The sequence below is a fragment of the Heterodontus francisci genome, chromosome 5, assembly GCF_036365525.1.
Source record: "Heterodontus francisci isolate sHetFra1 chromosome 5, sHetFra1.hap1, whole genome shotgun sequence".
Lineage (NCBI taxonomy): Eukaryota > Metazoa > Chordata > Chondrichthyes > Heterodontiformes > Heterodontidae > Heterodontus > Heterodontus francisci.
Genome location: NC_090375.1, coordinates 42,804,833 through 42,826,737, shown reverse-complemented (window position 1 = coordinate 42,826,737; position 21,905 = coordinate 42,804,833). Strand labels below are relative to the sequence as shown.

At 43.1% G+C, this 21,905-nt stretch overlaps 1 protein-coding gene across 2 annotated transcripts in view; it reads right to left on the bottom strand.

Annotated features, from left to right (window-relative positions):
• The window catches only part of fam135b (family with sequence similarity 135 member B), a 548,259-nt gene that overhangs the window by 389,045 nt on the left and 137,309 nt on the right, over positions 1-21,905 (bottom strand). The window contains exon 2 of one of the 2 annotated variants that reach the window (XM_068031370.1): positions 7,937-8,022. The exons of the other annotated variant lie outside the window; for it this stretch is intronic. The gene's annotated coding sequence lies outside the window, so the exon portion shown is untranslated. The remainder of the gene's footprint in view (positions 1-7,936; positions 8,023-21,905) is intronic. 2 annotated transcript variants of the gene reach the window in all.

Here is a 21,905-nt window from a genome sequence, read left to right as displayed (position 1 = left end):
ACCATAACTATCATTCTGCTGGCTCTGTATTACTGGATGGTGCATTTATGACCCAGGCAGTCGCACCCTTCATTAAATTACTTCAACATACAGTATATAAACTACACTGATGCAACAATTGTAAACACTGCCACCAGACATACCCTTTTTTGACAGGACGCAAAAACACAAGTTGCACATCAGATTCTGCATCAATATGGAGAATTAATGTCTGATTATATACAAATGAAACTAGATACACAAATTTATCATACTGTTACCAGGAGCCATTTAAGTAGTTTCCAATAGCCTACTATTGTAAATTGTAATTGTAAACAACTACATAATTAATATAAAACTATACATGATATATGTTCTCTGACACAGATGGTCACAATGGATGCAACTCTGAAAGGACCCCTAAGAATATAAGCACATTCTTTCAGATAACCTTTGGAGGCCATTACCAAAACAGACATTTGTTTTCCCTATCCTGGGACATACCCAAGTGCCACTGCTTGTGAGGTAGTTGGTCGAATTTAAAACAAAGCAACAAGCTCTGCTTAGAGGCACAATAGGCATTAGCAGCTCGCTGCAATTATTAAAATGAGTCACAAGTCCCAATTTCAAGTGGGGCTTAGGCATCCAGCTTCTGGCATGTTTTTCTTTCACCTGAAAATAGGCTTTACCCAAATTCTCAGCCAACACCATAGGGTTGCCGACTTTAGTTGCGTGCATTCCTGTAGGTTTGATCACATAACATCCTGACCACATCACTTCAGTCATGTGATGACAGATCACATGTCATCTGATCCCGTGCATCTGATCCTGAGCCATTCTGTAGTTGAGTATCTTGCAGATGACACTAAGATGAGTGGCAGAGCAAAGTGTGCAGATGACTGTGAAACTTTGCAGAGGAACATAGATACATTGAGTGAGTGGGCAAAGGTCTGGCAGATGGAATACAATGTTAATAAATGTGAAGTCATTCATTTCGGTAGGAGTAACAGGAAAAAGGATTATTACTTGAATGGTAAAAAGTTGCAGCATGCTGCTATGCAGAGGGACCTAGGTGTCCTTGTGCATGAATCGCAGAAGGTTGGTCTGCAGGTACAGCAAGTAATTAGGAAGGCAAATGGAATTTTGTCCTTCATTGCTAAAGGGATTGAGTTTAAAAGCAGAGAGGTTATGTTGCAGCTGTATAAGGTACTGGTGAGGCCGCACCTGGAGTACTGTGTGCAGTTTTGGTCTCCTTACTTGAGAAAGGATATACTGGCACTGGAGAGGGTGCAGAGGAGGTTCACTAAGTTGATTCCGGAGTTGAGGGGGTTGGCTTATGAGGAGAGACTGAGTAGATTGGGATTATATTCATTGGAGTTCAGAAGATCGAGGGGGGATCTTATAGAAACATATAAAATCATGAAGGGAATAGATAAGATACAAGTAGAGAGGATGTTTCCACTGGCAGGTGAAGCTAGGGCAAGAGGGCATAACCTCAAGATTAGAGGGAGCAGATTTAGGACTGAATTAAGAAGGAACTTCTTCACCCAGAGGGTTGTTAACCTATGGAATTCCTTGCCCAGTGAAGTAGTTGATGCTTCTTCAGTAAACGTCTTTAAAGCTAAGGTAGATATCTTTTTGAACAATAAAGGAATTAAGGGATACGGTGGGAGCGTGGGTAAGTGGATCTGAGTCCACGAAAAGATCAGCCATGATCTTATTGAATGGCGGAGCAGGCTCGAGGGGCCGGACGGCCTACTCCTGCTCCTAGTTCTTATGATCTTAAGATCTTTGCTTGTGGTTTTGAGCAAGAATTTCTGAGAACTAAGAGACCACTCGCAAGCAGGTGAAGAAGGGAAAGGAAGGGTGGGTAAGGAAGTCACAAGGAGGAATCAGAGGTGGGAGAAACTTTGGTTCCACCAGTGGTGGTTTCACACAACTGAGTGGCTTGCTGGGCCGCTTCAGAGGGAAGTTGAGAGTCAAACACACTGCTGTGGGTCTGGAGTCACGTGCAGGCCAGAACGGGCAAGGATGGCAGATTTCTTCCCCTGAAGGGCATTAGTGAACCAGATGGGTTTTTTAGAACAATTCGGTTGTTTCATGGTCATCATTACAGAGACTAGCTTTTTATTTCAGATTTTATTAATTAATTAAAATTAAATTCCCCGAGCTGCTGTGGTAGGATTTGAACTCACGTCTCCAGAGGATTAATTTGAGCCAGAGGGTTACTTGTCCAGTAATATTACCACTGTGCTATCATCCCCTTATGCAGCAATATGTACCATCTTCAAGATACACTGCAGAAACTCACCAAGGTTCCTTTGACAGCGCCTTCCAAACCCGCGACCTCTACCACCTAGAAGGACAAGGGCAGCAGATGCATGGGAACACTGCCACCTGCAAGTTCCCCTCCAAGTCACACACCTCCCTGACTTGGAACTATATCGCCAATCCTTCACTGTCACTGGGTCAAAATCCTGGAACTCCCTCCCTAACAGCACTGTGGATGTACCTACATGAAATGGACTGCAGCGGTTCAAGAAGGTAGCTCACCACTTCAAGGGAAATTAGGGATGGGCAGTAAATGGTGGCCTTGCAAGCGACGCTAATATCTGAAGAAGGAATATAAAGAAAAAGCTAACAATAACTCACTGTAAGTGAACCTATAACTAATAATAATATTCATAAAACTCAGATTTCTCTCATAACCAACAGTAAATACAATAACTGATATAACTATTACTACGAGTTACATATAGACTAATACCTCAATATTCTACCTGTACTAGTGGTAATCCTTTAATTTACCAATACCCCCTCGGCAATGCAGAAGTCTGGTCATTCCTCAGATTTCACTCATATTTTACTGGCTGCTCCTCATATGGTGCTGCTCCCACTCACCACATTGTGTCTGCTCTCAGCTTCGCTGAAAATACTGATCCAACTCAATCTCTGCCACTTCCTCCCCACCCACTCCCAATCCCATCCTCTTCCCCTTGACCCCTCAGTCTCCATATCTCCCAAGTTCCCATTTTACAGTTTCCCTTTCTCGCAACAATCCATTCTGCAACTCACAGTCTACTTATCTCCAAATCCCAACTACTGAGCTCCAGACACCCATCCCCAGCGGCAACCCCCCCACCCCAATGCCTCCAGTTCCCACAGTAAATGCAATCAAATCGAATGTACCACTTTTCATTGGGGGAAAAAAAATTATGCATCTCTTTTTACCTGTAGCATTACATTCAGAAAATGTAATTTCAAACTGAAAACCTGGCAAGTGAAACTTCAAGAAGGAACCTTTTTAAAAGGCAAGGTGCACCTGAGTGAAACTAATTAAATAGTGAGGCAGTAACTTATTTCAAACAATTGCTGGTGTTTGGACGCAAGTTCAAATTGCTTACAGCCTATCCTCTTCCGGTCCACAGCAGCTCCACCATGTGCCATAACTGATCCCGGCTTGTGCACAGCCTATCAAGGCAACAACTCCCTCCAAATCAAGCAGGTGTAGCAGTGAGGGCACAAACAGCTGATTTAAATGGTGCAGCAAACAATCTGTTAACCCTGCAAACTTTGAATCTCTCCATCGAAATAAAGTTTGATGCAATTAAATGTAGGTCATCGCCGAACAAACTTTTTCCCGAGTTGCAAGCTGCAGTGTTCTAGAGACAAACTGCCAGTTTCAGGAAACTCTCGCCAAGAGGGAGAGGGTTGGAACCCTACCATGCCTCCAACAATGACCACTCTCTCAGCACTGCATTAAAGTGTCAGCCTAAATAATGTACTGAAGTTCTGCAGTGGGGTTTGAACCATAAACCTAGGACTCAGAGAGGAGAGTGCTAATCTATCACTCAGTATTGCAAATTTCAATTGACCCAGCATCCACAGCCTTTTGGGGGAGAAAGTTCCAGATTTCCACTCCCCTTTCTACCAAACAGTGCCACCTGATTTCACTCCGAGCTCTATTTGTAAGATTATGCTCCCTTGTTCTGGATTATCCCACCAGAGGAAATAGTTTCTCTGTATTTACCCTATCAATTCCCTTCATCATTTCAAACACCTCAAACCACTTGACCTTGTAAACTCAAGTGAAGACAAGCCAAGTTTATGCAATTGACCAAAATTAAGCTCTGGAAAAATTCTGGAGAATCTACGCTGTACCCCCTCCAAGGCTAATATACCTTTTGAGGTTTAGTGTCCAAAATGGAGCTTAGAACTCCAAATGAGGTCTTGAAGCATAACGGCCTCACTTCTGTATTCCAGCCACCTTGAGATAAAGGACAGCATTCCATTAAGCTTTTCGATTACTTTTTGTTCCTGTAAAAAAGGTTTTAATGACCTTTGCGCATGGACATTCAAATCTCTTTGCTCCTCCATGGCTCCTAGTCTGTCACCATTAAGAAAATATTATAAAAGGTCTTCCTGGATCCAAAGTGAATGACCTCACATTTTCCCACCATTGGCAAAACAATGGCAGATGGAGTTCAAACACACTTAATGTATGTCCTTTTGTAACTATTGTTCCCACCCACACAACTTACTTTACCTCTAACTTAGTGTTCTCTGAAGAATTGGATATACTACTATCTATCACTTTCATCCAAATCATTTATATATATATCTGGTGAGAAGCTGAGACCCAGTACATCCCTTGTCATATCCAATCAATCATTCCCTTTATCCCTCCTACTTGCCAACAAATTACCAACCCACATCACAGTTACATCTTCATTTTTGCTAATAACCTCTTGTGTAGAACCTTATCAAATGTCTTCTGGAAGTCCATAACAGCCATAAATACTCCACTATTCATCACACTTGTGCCCACATCAGAAAATTCAACTATTTTAGACAGACATCAAACATAGTTGTGTGCGGAATCAGAGGAGATAGGGGAAGCGTTAAATGAATATTTTTCGTCAGTATTTACAGTAGAAAAAGAAAATGTTGCCGAGGAGATTACTGAGATACAGCCTACTAGGCCAGATGGGATTGAGATTCACACGGAGGAGGTGTTAGCAATTTTGGAAAGAGTGAAAATAGATAAGTCCCCTGGGCCAGGTGGGATTTATCCTAGGATTCTCTGGGAAGCCAGGGAGGAGATTGCAGAGCCGTTGTTGTTGATCTTTATGTCGTCATTGTCGACAGGAGTAGTGCCGGAGGACTGGAGGATAGCAAATGTTGTCCCCTTGTTCAAGAAGGGGAGTAGAGACAGCCCTGGTAATTATAGACCTGTGAGCCTTACTTCGGTTGTGGGTAAAATGTTGGAAAAGGTTATAAGAGACAGGATTTATAATCATCTTGAAAAGAATAAGTTCATTTGCGATAGTCAGATCGGTTTTGTGAAAGGTAGGTCGTGCCTCACAAACCTTACTGAGTTTTTCGAGAAGGTGACCAAACAGGTGGATGAGGGTAAAGCTGTGGATGTGGTGTATATGGATTTCAGTAAGGCGTTTGATAAGGTTCCCCACGGTAGGCTATTGCAGAAAATACGGAAGTATGGGGTTGAAGGTGATTTAGAGCTTTGGATCAGAAATTGGCTAGCTGAAAGAAGACAGAGGGTGGTGGTTGATGGCAAATGTTCATCCTGGAGTTTAGTTACTAGTGGTGTACCGCAAGGTTCTGTTTTGGGGCCACTGCTGTTTGTCATTTTTATAAACGACCTGGATGAGGGTGTAGAAGGGTGGGTTAGTAAATTTGCGGATGACACGAAGGTCGGTGGAGTTGTGGATAGTGTCGAAGGGTGTTGTAGGGTACAGAGGGACATAGATAGGCTGCAGAGCTGGGCTGAGAGATGGCAAATGGAGTTTAATGCGGAGAAGTGTGAGGTGATTCACTTTGGAAGGAGTAACAGCAATGCAGAGTACTGGGCTAATGGGAAGATTCTTGGTAGTGTAGATGAGCAGAGAGATCTTGGTATCCAGGTACATAAATCCCTGAAAGTTGCTACCCAGGTTAATAGGGCTGTTAAGAAGGCATATGGTGTGTTAGCTTTTATTAGTAGGGGGATCGAGTTTCGGAGCCACGAGGTCATGATGCAGCTGTCCAAAACTCTGGTAAGGCCGCACCTTGAGTATTGCGTGCAGTTCTGGTCACCGCATTATAGGAAGGATGTGGAAGCTTTGGAAAGGGTGCAGAGGAGATTTACTAGGATGTTGCCTGGTATGGAAGGAAGGTCTTACGAGGAAAGGCTGAGGGACTTGGGGTTGTTTTCGTTAGAGAGAAGGAGGAGGAGAGGTGACTTAATAGAGACATACAAGATAATCAGAGGGTTAGATAGGGTGGATAGTGAGAGTCTTTTTCCTCGGATGAGGATGGCAAACACGAGGGGACATAGCTTTAAGTTGAGGGGTGAAAGATATAGGACAGATGTCAGAGGTAGTTTCTTTACGCAGAGAGTAGTAGGGGCGTGGAACGCCCTGCCTGCAACAGTAGTAGACTCGCCAACTTTAAGGGCATTTAAGTGGTCATTGGATAGACATATGGATATAAATGGAATAGTGTAGGTCAGATGATCGGCGCAACATCGAGGGCCGAAGGGCCTGTACTGCGCTGTAATATTCTAATTCTAAAAAAAAATAACAAAGAGACAAGTCAAATTATCCATTTTGGAAGGAAGAATGAGGAGAGGTAATATAAACAAAATGGTACAATTTTAAAGGGGTACAGGAACAGAAAAATCTAGGGGTGTATGTACACAAATCTTTAAAAGTGGTAGGACAAGTTGAGAAGGTAGTTTTAAAAAAAAAGCATATGGGATTCTTGGCTTTCTTAAATAGAGGTATAGAGTACAAAAGCAAGGATGCCGTGAAGAACCTTGATAAAACACTGGTTAGGCATTAGCTAGAGCATTGTCTTTAACTCTGGGCAACACACAAAGAAGTATGCCGAGACCTTAGGGAGGACGCAAAAGGGATTCACTAGAATGGTACCAGGGATGAGAGACTTCAGTTATGTGGAGAGACTGGAGAAGCTGGGGTTGCTCTCCTTGGAGCAGAGAAGGTCAAGAGTTAATGGAGGTGTTTAAAATCATGAACAGTTTTGATTGAATAAATAAGGAGATACTTTTTCCAGTGGGAGAAGGGTTGGTAACCAGGGGACATAGATTTAAGGTGACTGGCAAAGGAACTAAAGACAATATGAGGAGACATTTTTTAAGCAACGAGTTGTTATTATCTGGAATGCATTGCTTGAAAGGGTGGTAGAAGCTGATTTAATAGGAATTTCCAAAATCAAACTGGATAAATACTTACAGGGCTACAGGGAAAGAGCAGAGGAGAGGGACTAATTGCATAGCTCTACCAAAGAGCTGGCACAGGCATGATGGACTAAATGTCCTCCTTCTGTGCTGTATCATTCGATGATTCTATGCTGATTCTCTGTGATCAACTCATACTTTTCCAAGTGTTGGGTCATCCTCTGATGATAGATTATATTTCCATGGCAGAGTAGGTAGCATGACTTCAGCTGGACAATCGAGTCACTCAGGAGACTACTGGACCACAGAAAGTCATGCTGCAGTCAGTGACTGTAAATTTCCCACCCACCAGCATGATTTCTGGGGTTTCTTTAGCTTACAAAGCTACCCTCAACTTGTGTTCCCTATTGTTAACAATGGATGTCCAGTACCAAACCCTCATTTCATTATGGACATTATGATGTACTTGGTGAATGCAAAGAAGGCTGCCCTGTTTGGTACCAACCCCATGTGGCACCAGGACAGAATGAGGCCTAAAATGTAAGGACTACAGTAACCTTCATTGCCTTTTCTGTGGTGGAGTTTGGCTGCAAATCAAATTAAGTATGCAGCCCAATTTTGCCACTACCTCCTTGGCAAACTGCAGCCAATTAACAGAGTTCTTCTGACCTATCTAATTAAGTGCTCCTCTGCCTAAAGTTGCAGCTGGAAGGATAGCAACAAACAAATGCAGTCCATCTGGGGTGCAACCTCACCTACCTTACATCCCTCTGTTGCTTCTCCTTCTCTTCCTGCAGGCAACAAATATAGCAGGATTCCCATAGGGAAACCCGTTGTCCAAATTTCTAAGACAAACACAGAATACGGCAATGTCAGAGCCGTGGTAGAAAAAATGTTTAAAGAAAAAACAAATGCACAAAATTACTCGCAAAGCATCCTTCAAAAACTGTTCCGAAGAAGGGTCACTGACCCGAAACGTTAACTCTGCTTCTCTTTCCACAGATGCTGCCAGACCTGCTGAGTATTTCCAGCATTTCTTGTTTTTACTTCAAAAACTGTACTCTGTGTTCCTCTTTAAATCATCACTTCCACATCCAATAGCTGCCTGGCAATCTGGTTGCTCGTTTTGCATGGGCATATTAATGGCTTACTGTATATTTTACATAAGCATCAGAAATAGCATGGAAATCTGAAGGATGTTATTTCCATTGCACCGTAACATTAAGAAAATACCACCTGTTTCTAGCAGAGGTTTCCTGTGCCTGTCATAATGACTAACAGAAATAAGAGTTATGCATATTATAGACAGATAGCATCCATAAATGATGTCCGTTCACGTTTATATTCCATTAGAATTATAGAATGGTTATAAGAGAGAGGCCATTCAGCACATTGAATCCGTACTCGCTGCAAGAGCAATTCACTCCCCCCGCATTTCCCCGTAACCCTGCACATTTTTATCTTCAAGTGCTTATCCAATTCTCTTCTGAATGCTGCAACTGCCTCCTCATCCCAACTGAACTCTGATCAGGGGTAATGGAGAAAAAAGTTCAAAGAAATATGTCCGAACCCCAACAATCATTATCAAAAAGGCCAATGTGGCATATGGCTCGCCTGTTTGGATGCAATGCAACCTGAAGTGTAGGGTGTGTTTATGTGCTGCACAGCCTACAGCAGAGAAACATATCATCTAACACAAATGTAATGTGGCAATACAGAATGACAAGGTACTAACAAGACCAACATCATTCAGATTCGCAGACACAGATGAGCTAGCATCATAAAAATTACAGCAAAGAAGCAGACCATTTGCCCACTGTGCTTGTGTTACAACTTCACTATCTACTCCCATTTTCTTGCCATTGCCTCATTTGCATCTGAGTGCAAGAGGAAGGTCTTTTCAGCACAGTATTCTGCAGGCAATTGATGACAAAAAGTATAATAGACAGTCAGAGTTTCAAGAGTAATCTAAAGTGAAGACTTAAAGAACACAACATTCACTTAAAAAGCTGGAAATTTATAGCCAAAGATCACACACCATAGAAATCCACTTCAAAGTTGAGCTTAATACGAACACCTGACAACTGTCCACTTGAACTAATTAACCAAACATTCTGCTGCTATCTGTGGATCTGTGCCTGAATTAGAGCCACTGACTTCCTAGGATCGGAAAGAAAAATGTGAGGAAAAACAGAAAAGAAGAATGGGGGTGAGGTGGTGGAGGCAGGGGCTTGTCAAGGAAACCATATAACACTGCGAGCAAAGAGAAGACACACATATTGTGCTGTGTTGTGTAGATTCATTGTTCAAAAGGATCTTAAACAAATCATGCAGAGGTGAGCAAACGTCATGCATCACTTTAATTCAATAACTTAAAGATAATGCGAAGTAGGGTGTTAGCTGAGCACCAAAGATGTCAGCCTCAGCACAATCCAGTGGCCTCTGCTCATATGCTTACTATGGACTGTTTTCACAGGAAGCTGAGTTCTGATTCAGCCAATGCTATAATGCTTATCACTTTGAACACACATCAATTCAGTATATTAAAAGCATCCAATAACATTACAGCTCTTGCAGTATGCTAACATTAGAGATACATTATGCATTTCATGTATCCAGAGGATGCTGACACACCAATATTGCAACTGTTCCAGGATCTGTTGCCTCAAACAGGAATCTAATATGAAGATCAATCATCATTGCATGCAATGCTCATCTTTTTCTTATTTCACCCATAACGGAGGTGGTAAAGAAAGACACCTTGCAGTTTCAACTTAATCTGGTCATGGTGGTGGTGGGAGAGGGGTGATGCTGAATCCTTTGGACTGATGGAGGTGAATTGCCCAGTGAGACACCTTGGCAGAGAGGGAAAGGATAATTTGGTATGGACTTTTTTTTTCCACAGTCAGTCTTAAGCCTGGCAATAAATCATGTCACTGTAACATTGTGAAGTGTACACTGGGAAGATATTTTCCTTCTCTACTGACACACTTTGTGCACTGTAAATGTAAATAGCAGCATCAGTTCAGCAGAACTTGATTCGTAAGAACATACTGGAAAAGAATACATCATTTAATTATGATTATTTAACTCTACTGCAGGCTGTGGTGATTTTACATCTCGATAACTGAAAACATTCAGACAAAAAGCTCACTCTGATTATAAGAAAGACACTGTAAAGGAAGCACGTCACTTGATTACTGCGACGTCAGGTTGCCTCCCTTTACTGGCCAGAACAATAAATGAGTACTTTGTAACAGTGTTTACTAAGGAAAAGAAATTTGACAAAATATTGGTAGAAGTGGAGAGAGGAGAGGCAATAGGTAGGGTAAAAATTGAGAGGGAGGCTGGCTATGCTAAAGGTAGATAAATCACCTTGTCTGGATGGCTTGCATCCCAGGTTGCTAATTGAAGTGGGGGTAGAGGTAAAGGAAGGGTTTGCCATAATCTTCCATTCTTCCTAGATATGGGGGAGGTGCCAGAGGATTGGAGAGTGGCAAATGTGACACCCTTATTCAAGAAAGGGTGTAAGGACAGTCTGAGCATCTACAGGCCAGTTAGTTTAACATCAATGGTGGGTAACATTTTAGAAACAATAATCAGGGCAAAAAATCAACAGGCACTTGGAGAGGTTTGAGTTAATTAAGGAGAGTAGGCACAGACTTGTAAAAGGCAGATCATGCTTGACTAATCTAATTGAATTTTTTTTAATGAAGTAACAGAGAAGGTTGATGACGAGAATCTGGTGGATGTTGTCAACATGGATTTTAAGAAAGTGTTTTATAAGGTACCACATAAAAGGCTAGTTAACAAAATTGAGACTCATGGAAAAGGACGGTCAGTATCTAACTGGATTAAAAAATCGGCTTAAAGACAGAAACGACGAGTCATGGTATATAGTTGTTTTTCAGACTGGAGGATGGTAGATAGTGGTGTTCTCCAAGGGTCAGTGCTCGGAACACTGATTTTTTTGCTATATATAAATGACTTGGATCTTGGAATACAGAGTAGAATTTCAAAATTTGCTGACATTACCAAACTTGGAGAAGTGGAAAACAATGAGGATACTATGAACCACCTGCAACAGGGGATAGGCTAGAAGAATGGACAAACAAGTGGCAATTGGAATTTAATACAGACCAGTGTGAGGTGAGGCACTTTGGCAAGAAAGATAGGATAGGCAATATATGGGAGGGTTTTTTTATTCGTTCGTGGGATGTGGGCATCACTGGCTAGGCCAGCATTTATTGCCCATCCCCAATTGCCCTTGAGAAGGTGGTGGTGACCTGTCTTCTTAAACTGCTGCAGTCCTTGGGGTGTAGGTAGACCCACAGTGCTATTAGGAAGCGAGTTCCAGGATTTTGACCCAGCAACAGTGAAGGAATGGCGATATAGTTCCAAGTCAGGATGGTGTGTGGCTTGGAGGGAAACTTGCAGGTGGTGGTGTTCCCATGCATCTGCTGCCCTTGTCCTTCTAGGTGGTAGAGGTCGCGGGTTTGGAAGGTGCTGTCCAAGGAGCCCTGGTGAATTTCTGCAGTGCATCTTGCAGATGGTATATACTGCAGTTACTGTGCATCGGTGGTGAAGGGAGTGAATGTTGAAGATGTTGGATGGTGTGCCAATCAAGCGGGCTGCTTTGTCCTGGATGGTGTTGAGCTTCCTGAGTGTTGTTGGAGTTGCACCCATCTGAGCAAGTGGAGAGTATTCCATCACACTCCTGACTTGTGCCTTGTCGATGGTGGACAGGCTTTTGGGATACGGGAGGCAAGTTACTAATCGCAGAAGCCTCTGATGTGCTCTTGTAGCCACAGCATTTATGTGGCTAGTACAGTTCAGTTTCTGGTCAATGGCGACCCCCAGGATGTTGATAGTGTGGGATTTAGCGATGATGATGCCATTGAACATCGAGGGGAGATGGTTAGATTCTCTATTGTTTGAGACGGTCATTGCCTGGCACTTGTGTGGCACGAATGTTACTTGCCACTTATCAGCCCAAGCCTGGATGCTGTCCAGCTCTTGCTGCATATGGATATGGGCTGCTTCCATATCTGAGGAGTCAGGAATGGTGCTGAACATTGTGTAATTTTCAACGAACATACCCGCTTCTGACCTTATGATCGACGGAAGGTCATTGATGAAGCAGCTGTGGATTGTTGGGCATAGGACACTATCCTGAGGAACTCCTGCAGTGATGTCGTGGGACTGACAACACAACCATCTTCCTTTGTGCTGGGTATGACTCCAATCAGCAGAGTGTTTTTCCCGATTCCCACTGACTGCAGTTTTGCCCGGGCTCCTTGATGCCCTATGTTGTACGGTTGTCTTTAAGAGTGATGTCCCTTTAAGATCTTAGTATGCGAAAGAGCTGAATATCAGGATGCAGTCATGTGACTACATGCCAGTCTCACTCTGTAACTGTAACACCAAGAGGCAAGTCCTGTAAATAGATAGCTCTGCACTGCATATATCAGTTAACTATTTAATAAACCTGTTTGAGATCTTCAATCAACTGAACTCCACACATCTCATTTATGTTGCGTCAGACAACATAAAAAGCTTCTCATCACACCACACTCGGTCAAATGCTACCTTGATGTCATTGAACCAGGATGGTCCCCCGGCTTGATGGTAATGGTAGAGTGGGAGATATGCCAGGCCACGAGGTTACAGATTGTGGTTGAATACGATTCTGATGCTGCTGATGGCCCACAGAACCTCATGGATGCCCAGTTTTGAGTTGCTAGATCTGTTCAAAATCTAACCCATTCAGCAAGGTGGTAATGCCACACATGATGCTGGGTACTCTCAATGTGAAGATGGGACTTCATCTCCACAAGGACTGAGCGGTGTTCACTCCTACCAATACTGTCATGGACAGATGTATCTGCAATGGGCAGCTTGGTGAGGACGTGTTCAAGTAGGTTTTTCCTTCCTGTTGGTTCCCTCACCACCTGCCACAGACCCAGTCTAGCAGCTATGTCTTTAGGACTCGGCAAGCTCGGTCAATAGTGGTGCTACCGAGCCACTCCTGGTGATGGACGTCGAAGTCCCTCACCCAGAGAACATTTTCCACCATTGCCACCCTCAGTGCTTCTTCCCTTTGGTGTTCAACATGGAGCAGTACTGATTCATCAGCTGAGGGGGGCGTTAGGTGGTAATCAGCAGGAGGTTTCCTTGCCCATGTTTGACCTGATGCCATGAGACTTCATAGGGTCCGGAGTCAATGTTGAGGACACCCAGGGCAACTCCCTCCCGACTGTATACCACCGTGCCACCACCTCTGGTGGGTCTGTCCTGCCAGTGGAACAGAACATATCCAGGGATGGTGGTGTCTGGAACATTGTCTGTAAGGTATGATTCTGTGAGTATGACTATGTCATGCTGTTGCTTAACTAGTCTGTGGGACAGCTCTCCCAATTTCGGCACAAGCCCCCAGATATTAGTAAGGAAGACTTTGCAGGGTAAGGCTGGGTTTGCCATTGTCGTTTCCAGTGCCTAGGTTGATGCTGGGTGGTCCGTTCGGTTTCCTTTTCTGAGACTTTGTAGCAGTTTCGTACAACTGAGTGGCTTGCTAGGCTATTTCAGAGGGCATTTAAGAGTCAACCACATTGCTGTGGGTCTGGAGTCACATGTAGGCCGGACCATATTAGGACGGCAGAGTTCTTTTCCTAAAAGACACGAGTGAACGGCACAGTTCTACAGTGTGCAGGAAATGAGGGACCTGGAAGTTCATGTGCACAGATCTTTGAAGGTGGCAGGACATCCCTTCTTCTTAGGCAGTCCCTCGGATTCAATGGGTTCTACGATGGCCGATAAGTCCAATGTGAGATCTGCAGACATTGATAGATGCCGACGCCTGATTTAGCCTGGTTCTCAATTGAGAAATTCACCTGACATGCATCATACACCCTCTTTTTTTGTTTCAACATAATCTCTATCAGAGAAGGAAGGGACGGTGGGGTGGGGGTTGGGGGACAGAGGGGGCGGACAGAATAGGGGGAACAGAGGGGGGGAACAGAAGGGGGAGACAGAGGGAGGGACAGAGGGAGGGACAGAGGGACGGACGGGGGGGGGGGTAGAGGGACAGAGAGAGGGGGGAATGAAGAGAGGGGGACGGGGGAGAAGACAGAGGAGGGCAGAGAGAGGAGGATGAGACAGTGGGCGGAGGATGAGACGGGGGGGGGGACAGAGAGAGAGGGGGACGGGGTGGAATGAGATAGAGGGGGGGTGAGACAGAGAGGGGGGCAAGTGAGGGGGATGAAACAGAGAGAGAGGGAAGGATGGGGGGGGTGGGGATGGGGGCTAGAGAGGGAGGGAATGAGGGGGGAACACCGGGGGGCGGGGGGGGGGGGGGAAATGACACAGAGTGGTGGAACAACACCATGGTGTGGGGGGGGGGTTGGAATGACAGCGGGCGAGGGGGTTTGGAACGACACGGGGAGAAACGACATGTAGTGATGGAACGACACGGGAGGAGGGGTAAACCACATGGGGAGAGGGGTGAACAACATGGGAGTGGGAGAAATGACACAGGGGAGGGGGGAATGACACAGGGGAGGGGGGAACGGCACAGGGAGGGGGGAACGGCACAGGGAGGGGGGAACGGCACAGGGAGGGGGGAACGGCACAGGGAGGGGGAAACGACACAGGGAGGGGGAAACGACACGGGGGAGGGGGGAAACAACACTGGGGAATGGGGAAATGACACGTAAGGGGGGAACAACATGGGGAGTGGCAGACACGGGGGTGAGGGGAGAACACAAAGGGGGAGGACCATCGCTGCACCAAATGTGCGGGCAGACATTGATAACTTGTGCAAGCAAAAAAAATTCTAAGTCCTTCACTAAATTAGTGTTTAACGTACTGTCGAGAAAGTAAGTCAATAACTTAGTCTTCACAGTTAAAGCCTCTTCACAAAAATGTACATTTGTTTTTGTTTGACTAATAGTAAGATAATTCTTAACGGCATTATCTTTCTGAAATTGTCTCCCTGTCCGCAATGTAAGACAAAAATTGTCATGTGGCCATTCAAGTGAAAAGGTTGGTGTTTTAAAATAACCTAGCAGCTTGTGTTATGTAAACTCATTTTAAAATGGCAAAACGTCACTTAGCGAATGTCTTCTACACTCTGGCACACATCACTTTCACTTGAGACACAAGCTCGCTGACATGTTGAAAGTTGTTGGACTTTTGCTTCTATAAAAATGTCGCAATTCCGCTGTTATCCATTTGGAATCACATTGTTCCAGAACTTGTATGGAGGATAAATCAGGTAAGAAAATCCAGAGAATCTCCAGAAATCAGCAGTATAAGTTTCTCATGAATACAAGAGTACGGTGTAATGGGACTGAATGATGGCAAAAACAGGATGCTGCTACCCCATATACAATAGTTAGTAAATAAAATGTAATGGAGTGCTTTAATAAACTTTAATCTATCATGAACTGTCTACAATTCCTTAACAAAATCCATGCTGCATTTGCAGTTTTAAAAACTATCGAGGAAGACATAGTAAAAATGTATCATATTTCAATGACCATGTTAGAAACACAGTCATTACCTGATTTTTGTTTTGCTGCAAATTTTATTAAAGGACAAGCTTTACAAGTATGCGAAATCAGTAATTGCAATGTGCAGCATTGATGATCCAGTTTGAGGGCAGATAACCTAAGTGGTCAATGTCATTTGAAAGTTGTCTGTATCATAATTATATTACATTAAAGGTGCACCTTTGCTAACAGGTAAGAGATTTGGCTTGGACATAAATTGGTTAGTCTGGAGTATAATCTTACAGATAGTGACTAAACATTTTGTAACTGAATAATACATGCAGTAACAACTGCTCACCTTTTTGCAGAAAAGCTTTTTGTTAATAATTATCGTGGCAAATCTGAATCAGAATTGACAGTGATTGACTGAGATATAGACATAGTTGAATTTAAGAGAATCGCTTTATTGGACGAATTGAAGGGTACTCTTTATTTGTAATTGTGTTTATCCAAATTTGTCACTAGCTTTGGTAAGCAAATGACATTTTGTCTATGAGAGATGCTGTTGTTTCTGTATTTTAGAATCCAGAACCTAGTTTAACAGCCTATCAAGATGAATAAACTAGTCTTACCATTAGCATACCATTAATCTCTCTGTCCCTTCCTGTCTCACTGTGCTTTCCTGTTTTACATGAATCTTCTGAAGTACTATCTGCTCCATCCTATAAAAGTCTCCTGATTTGGAGATCACTGCCCTTTTATTGGCTCCCTGTCTTCAGACACATAGAGCAAACAGGTAGAAAAGATGCATAAACATTGACCATCGCAGGTTAAATTGTTTTGTGACAACAGCAGTGTAAGAAATGGTCCACCTTCCTATTGTTGATTTTTCGACGCCTCATCTCAATAACCAGAATAACAATCCTCTCCTTGAGTTTCATGGTTTATTGAATGAATTTGCACTCCTGAGACAGTGTGAATCCACAGTGATCTTCCTGTGACATGATGTAGCTAGCTCTATTCTGTCAACAAAAGTAATTCATATTGCCATTGCGTCCTATTTTGCTTGCTGGCTAGCTAATACAATTGTGCTGCTCTCCATTGATGTTTATATGCTTAGCTACTTTATCTATCGGGAGAAATGTGTTTTAAAGCGGACGGTGTTTTGATGGCATTAGATTGGCTAAACATGTTATATACAGATTAATTGTTCCCATGTCTGTGGCTGAGTCAATAATTTTGTCAGATGTCCATGGTGCAACATGTCAATGACTATCCCTGGTTGAGATACAGATCAGCCACGATCTACTTGAATGGTACTGCATGCTTGAGGAATGGCTTACTCCAGTTCCTATAAGTAACTAGAATCTTATCCAAGGCAAACATGAATTTCTAATACGTTTCCTCTGCAGTTGAAGTCAGGAAAAACATGTGCATGATACATATGAGGATGGATGATCAATGATTCATGTTCTTAACTCCATCGGAGCCTGAAGGTTAACATCAGCATTCCATTTATTCTATTTAATACAAAATGGATCAGTAAACTATGTAGAGGTAAAATTTGCATAGTAAACAATGCAAGGTGAGTGGGCAATTAATTAGCTATAAGATTATAGCTCTCAAATTGCCAGGTGGAAAGTTGGGAGATGAAAAATACAAATTGTTGGAACCCAGGACGGCCAACTATCATGGAGTTTGGGAACGCAGGACGGCCAAACATCACACAGTTTCGGAACGCAGTACGACCAACCATCATTGTATTTGGAGATGATTAACCAATTTCTTTTCCAAAAAGGAAAATCAACATGTATATATATAGCATTTTAAAGAAAACAGAAACAAAAAAACCTGCATTTCTCTAGCAACCTATACATCACAGCCAATGAATTACTTTGAAACGTAGTCACTATAGTAATGTCACGAGAAATACTCAAATACTCATATATCTGGAGTTCCTTCAACCAATTGGTATGTTCAGTTTCCAACTGAACCAGGGTTTCTGGAACATGAATTAACAGAAGAAACATGGAATGAGAAAAGATTATTTCGACCATCCTTCTTCTTCTTCCTTCTTTGGCCTAAAACCCAAAGTGTGTACAGAGCACTGATATGCTTCACATTGCTTGACCAGCTAGCATCACCCTACCCTTGACTTGCTAGGTTATCTGCAATAAAGTGGAGAATAAAGGGAAGAATCTCAGCCACAACTGACAGGTTTATTCCTTCCTATGATTTCTACCCCAGTTATACTAAATTCCAGCAAAATACGGAAGATGATGGAAATCTGAAACATAAACAGAAAATGCTGGAAATACTCAGCAGGTCAGATAGCATTGTTTTAGGTCATCGATTGCTCTGATTTTTCTCTCCACAGATGCTGCCTGACCTGAGTATTTCCAGCATTTTCTGTTTTCTACCGAACTCCAGGATCAGTCCTTTAAAGCTCTCAACAGTTCTCCTTATGAATAAATTCAAGATGTCATCCCAGTGCCTCAAAATTCCAGGGCCTCCAATGAATTCCTGCAAACTTCAGAACCATGTCCCTTAGAGCTGTCAAACTCAAAAACTATCCCATGTTCTACAAAACCTTTGCACCTCCACTACAGTGTTGCCAGTGCCCTCCAAGTTCTCTCTAACCCTTAACTTCTCTCCTCTTTCATCTTTGAACTTTCCCAGTTTGAACTGTCCCCCACTAAATCCAAACATCCACTTTACCACCTACTCACCCACAACAACCTCTCAAAACCTCTATCCATTCTTCCACCTGCCCGCTGTAATGTTTTATACTCATTCACTACTCAAGCTAAATAGCACAAACAATTCTGTAAAAAAAAACAAATTGACTTACTGTAAATTCGTGGTCCTTGAAAAACACTGCGTTACATGGGAGAAAACAGCATATCCTCTTATATTCTGTAATCAACAGCAAATGCTAAAATTCTTCCCTTCCAGACTTTTGGTCATATTATTTTGCACGATGTCTCAATTTTACTAGAGTTGAATGGACAGGTAAACTGTGGTTAGGTGTGAGCTTCAATACAAAAAATATGAAATTATAGAGTGATACGGCACAGAGGGAGACCATTCACCCTATCGTGCCTGAGCCAGCTCTTCGGTAGACCTATCCAACTAGTACCACAAAATGCCATTTGGCAAACTCTAAATATTGCGCTGCATTATGTTTATATTCAACTGGCTTTGTCCTGATCTCTGTTTTTGAAACAGAAAATAAAGCAACATTGTACCACCAGAAAGTTAAAAATAGTCAGCCTCCCCCCATAATCCAATGGCTCATTGGATAAATACATTCCAAAAAATACTTGCAATTATATAGGGTTTTATCACAGCACCAATACGTCTCAAAGCCCTTCGCACAATGAATTTCTTCTGAAATGCAGACAATTCTAACCCAGCAACATTACGGAACAGGAATGACCAGTTATTCTAATTTTGATGGTGCTGGTTAAGGCTGGAATGTTGACAGCACTGCTAGCTATTTGAATAGCTCCATGGAAATTTAAATTTCCAGCTGAACAGGGACATTGGTTTAAGGATGGTCAAGTATGGAACACTCTTCCACAAATAGCAGTTGATGCTGGGTCAATTGCCAATTTCAAATCGGGGATCGATGGATTTCTGTTAACCATGGATATTAAAGGATTGGAGGCAAAGGCAGGTATATGAAATTAGGTCACAAATCAGCCATGTTCTCACTGAATGGCAGAACAGGCTTAAGGGGCTAAATGTTCTTATATCTCATCTGAAGGATGGCATCTCAGATAATGCAACACCCTGTGCATTCAAATCCATCTTACAAAGAGATGAGAGTGTTGCTGGCAAGGTCATACAATGCAACACTGAGCCACTCAGACTGGCAAGATCACAAGTTTGATTCTTGGTCTGTGTTGGCAATGCACATCTCAGCCTGACCTGTGACTGAGGCACTAAAATCATTTACTGGGGGTTGGTGAAGCACTGGATCAACAGAGGAGCAATGGCGACATTTCCTTCTCCTGGTAATCACATTACTGTACTACAATGCCTGCTAGAAGCATCCATTTGTGAATACCAAAGAAGGATGATGTTACCAAACTATCGTATTGAAATGATCAATTAGACATCCAGGCTTAATCTGGTTGCTTGGCTCAAACATAGGAGCACCACTAGTGCCCAACTTAGTGTGACTCACTGCCTTCAGAATCAGCAGGAAAGTGAGAAAGGAAAAACATATTTAAAAAATTAATAACTATGCTTCTATTCATCAGAAAATGCCCAGTCCATTCTGTGTGTATGAGGCTTGGAAGAGGAATAAAATTGATGACATTTAATATGTGATAAAATAAATAAAAGAAGAAGTGAGGTGAGAGTGACTGCCCTTGACATCAAGGCAACATTTGACAGAGTATGGTAATCAAGGAGCCTTAACAAAACTGGAATCAATGGGAATCGGGGAAAACTCTCCGCCGGTTAGATCGTACCTAGCGCAAAGGAAGATGGTTGTGGTTGTTGGCGACCAATCATCTCAGTCCCAGGACATCACTGCAGGAGTTCCTCAGGGTAGTGTCCTAAGCCCGGCCATCTTCAGCTGCTTCATCAATGAACTTCCTTCAATCATAAGGTCAGTAGTGTGGATGTTTGCTGATGATTGCACAATATTCAGCACCATTCACAACTCCTCAGATACTGAAGCAGTCTGTGTAGAAATGCAGCAAGACCGCGACAATATCCAGGCTTGGGCTGATAAGTGGCAAGTAACATTCGCACCACACAAATGCTAGGCAATGACCATCTCCAACAAAAGAGAACCTAACCATCTCCCCTTGACATTCAATGGCATTACAATCGCTGAATCCCCCACTATCAACATCCTGGAGTTTACCATTGACCCAAAACTGAACTGGAGTAGCCATATAAATGCCATGGCTACAAGAACAGGTCACAGTCTAGGAATCCTGTGGCGAGTAACTCAACTCCAGCCTCCCCAAAGCCTGTCCACCATCTACAAGGCACAAGTCAGGAGTGTGATGGAATACTCTCCACTTGCCTGGATGGGTGCAGCTCCAACAACACTCAAGAAGTTCGACACCATCCAGGACAAAGCAGCCCATTTGATTGGCACCCCATCTACATTCACTCCCTCCACCACAGATACACAGTGGCAGCAGTGTGTACCATCTACAAGATGCACTGCAGCAATGCACCAAGGCTCTCCTTAAACAGCATCTTCCAAACCCACGACTTCTACCACCTAGAAGGACAAGGGCAGCAAATGCATGGGAACACCACCACCTGCAAATTCCCTTCCAAGCCACACACCATCCTGACATGGAAATATATCACCATTCCTTTACTGTCGCTGGGTCAAAATCCTGGAACTCCCTTCCTAACAGCACTGTGAGTGTAAATATCCCACATAGACTGCAGTGGTTCAAGAAGGCAACTCACCACCACTTCTCAAGAGCAATTAGGGATGGCCAGTAAATGCTGGCCTGGCCAGCAACGTCCACATCCCATGAATGAATAGAGAAAAAATATAATGCTGTTATCTGTCTGTAGCTCCTCAGTGAATGCAAGGGACATAAATCAGTGGGAACCTCAACATGCAAGTTAGCCATGTTCTGCTTTTGAATTGCAGTGCAGTTCTCCTGATGTAGAGCCACTGCTTTCAACTGTAGCATAAATGCTAGCGGTATTATTAATGGAGAATTGTATGTTACTGAATTGGCACATAATCCCTAATGTTGTACCTGCACACTTATCAGTGAGTTTTTATCACCCTCAGAATGTTAAATCTATGTTACCTTAAATTTGTTCCATATATCATGTACCTCTTCTGTGGACACCACCATTCTGTCAGGCCCCCAGATGGACAATTATTAAGCAAGCAGCTACAGGTATCACTGGCCCCCAATCATGTCTGCAGCTCCACATTCAACAACAAGATGGAGCTTCAGAAGCACAACCTTTGAGACAGCATCACAGCCCTAGGACACGACCAACATCCCTAACCTTCCTCCGGAACAAACAGTAAGCTTGGAACAACTGCTTACTATTTTCTACTACCCTTGCTCCAGTTTTCTCCTTTTCTATGTTTATGTAGCAGACAGACTACCAAGGAGACAGTGGCATAGGGGTAATATCGCTGGACCAGTCATCGAAAGACCCAGGTTAATGTCCTGGGAACACAGGTTCAAATCCCATCATGACAGCTGGTGGAATTTAAAATTTAATTAATA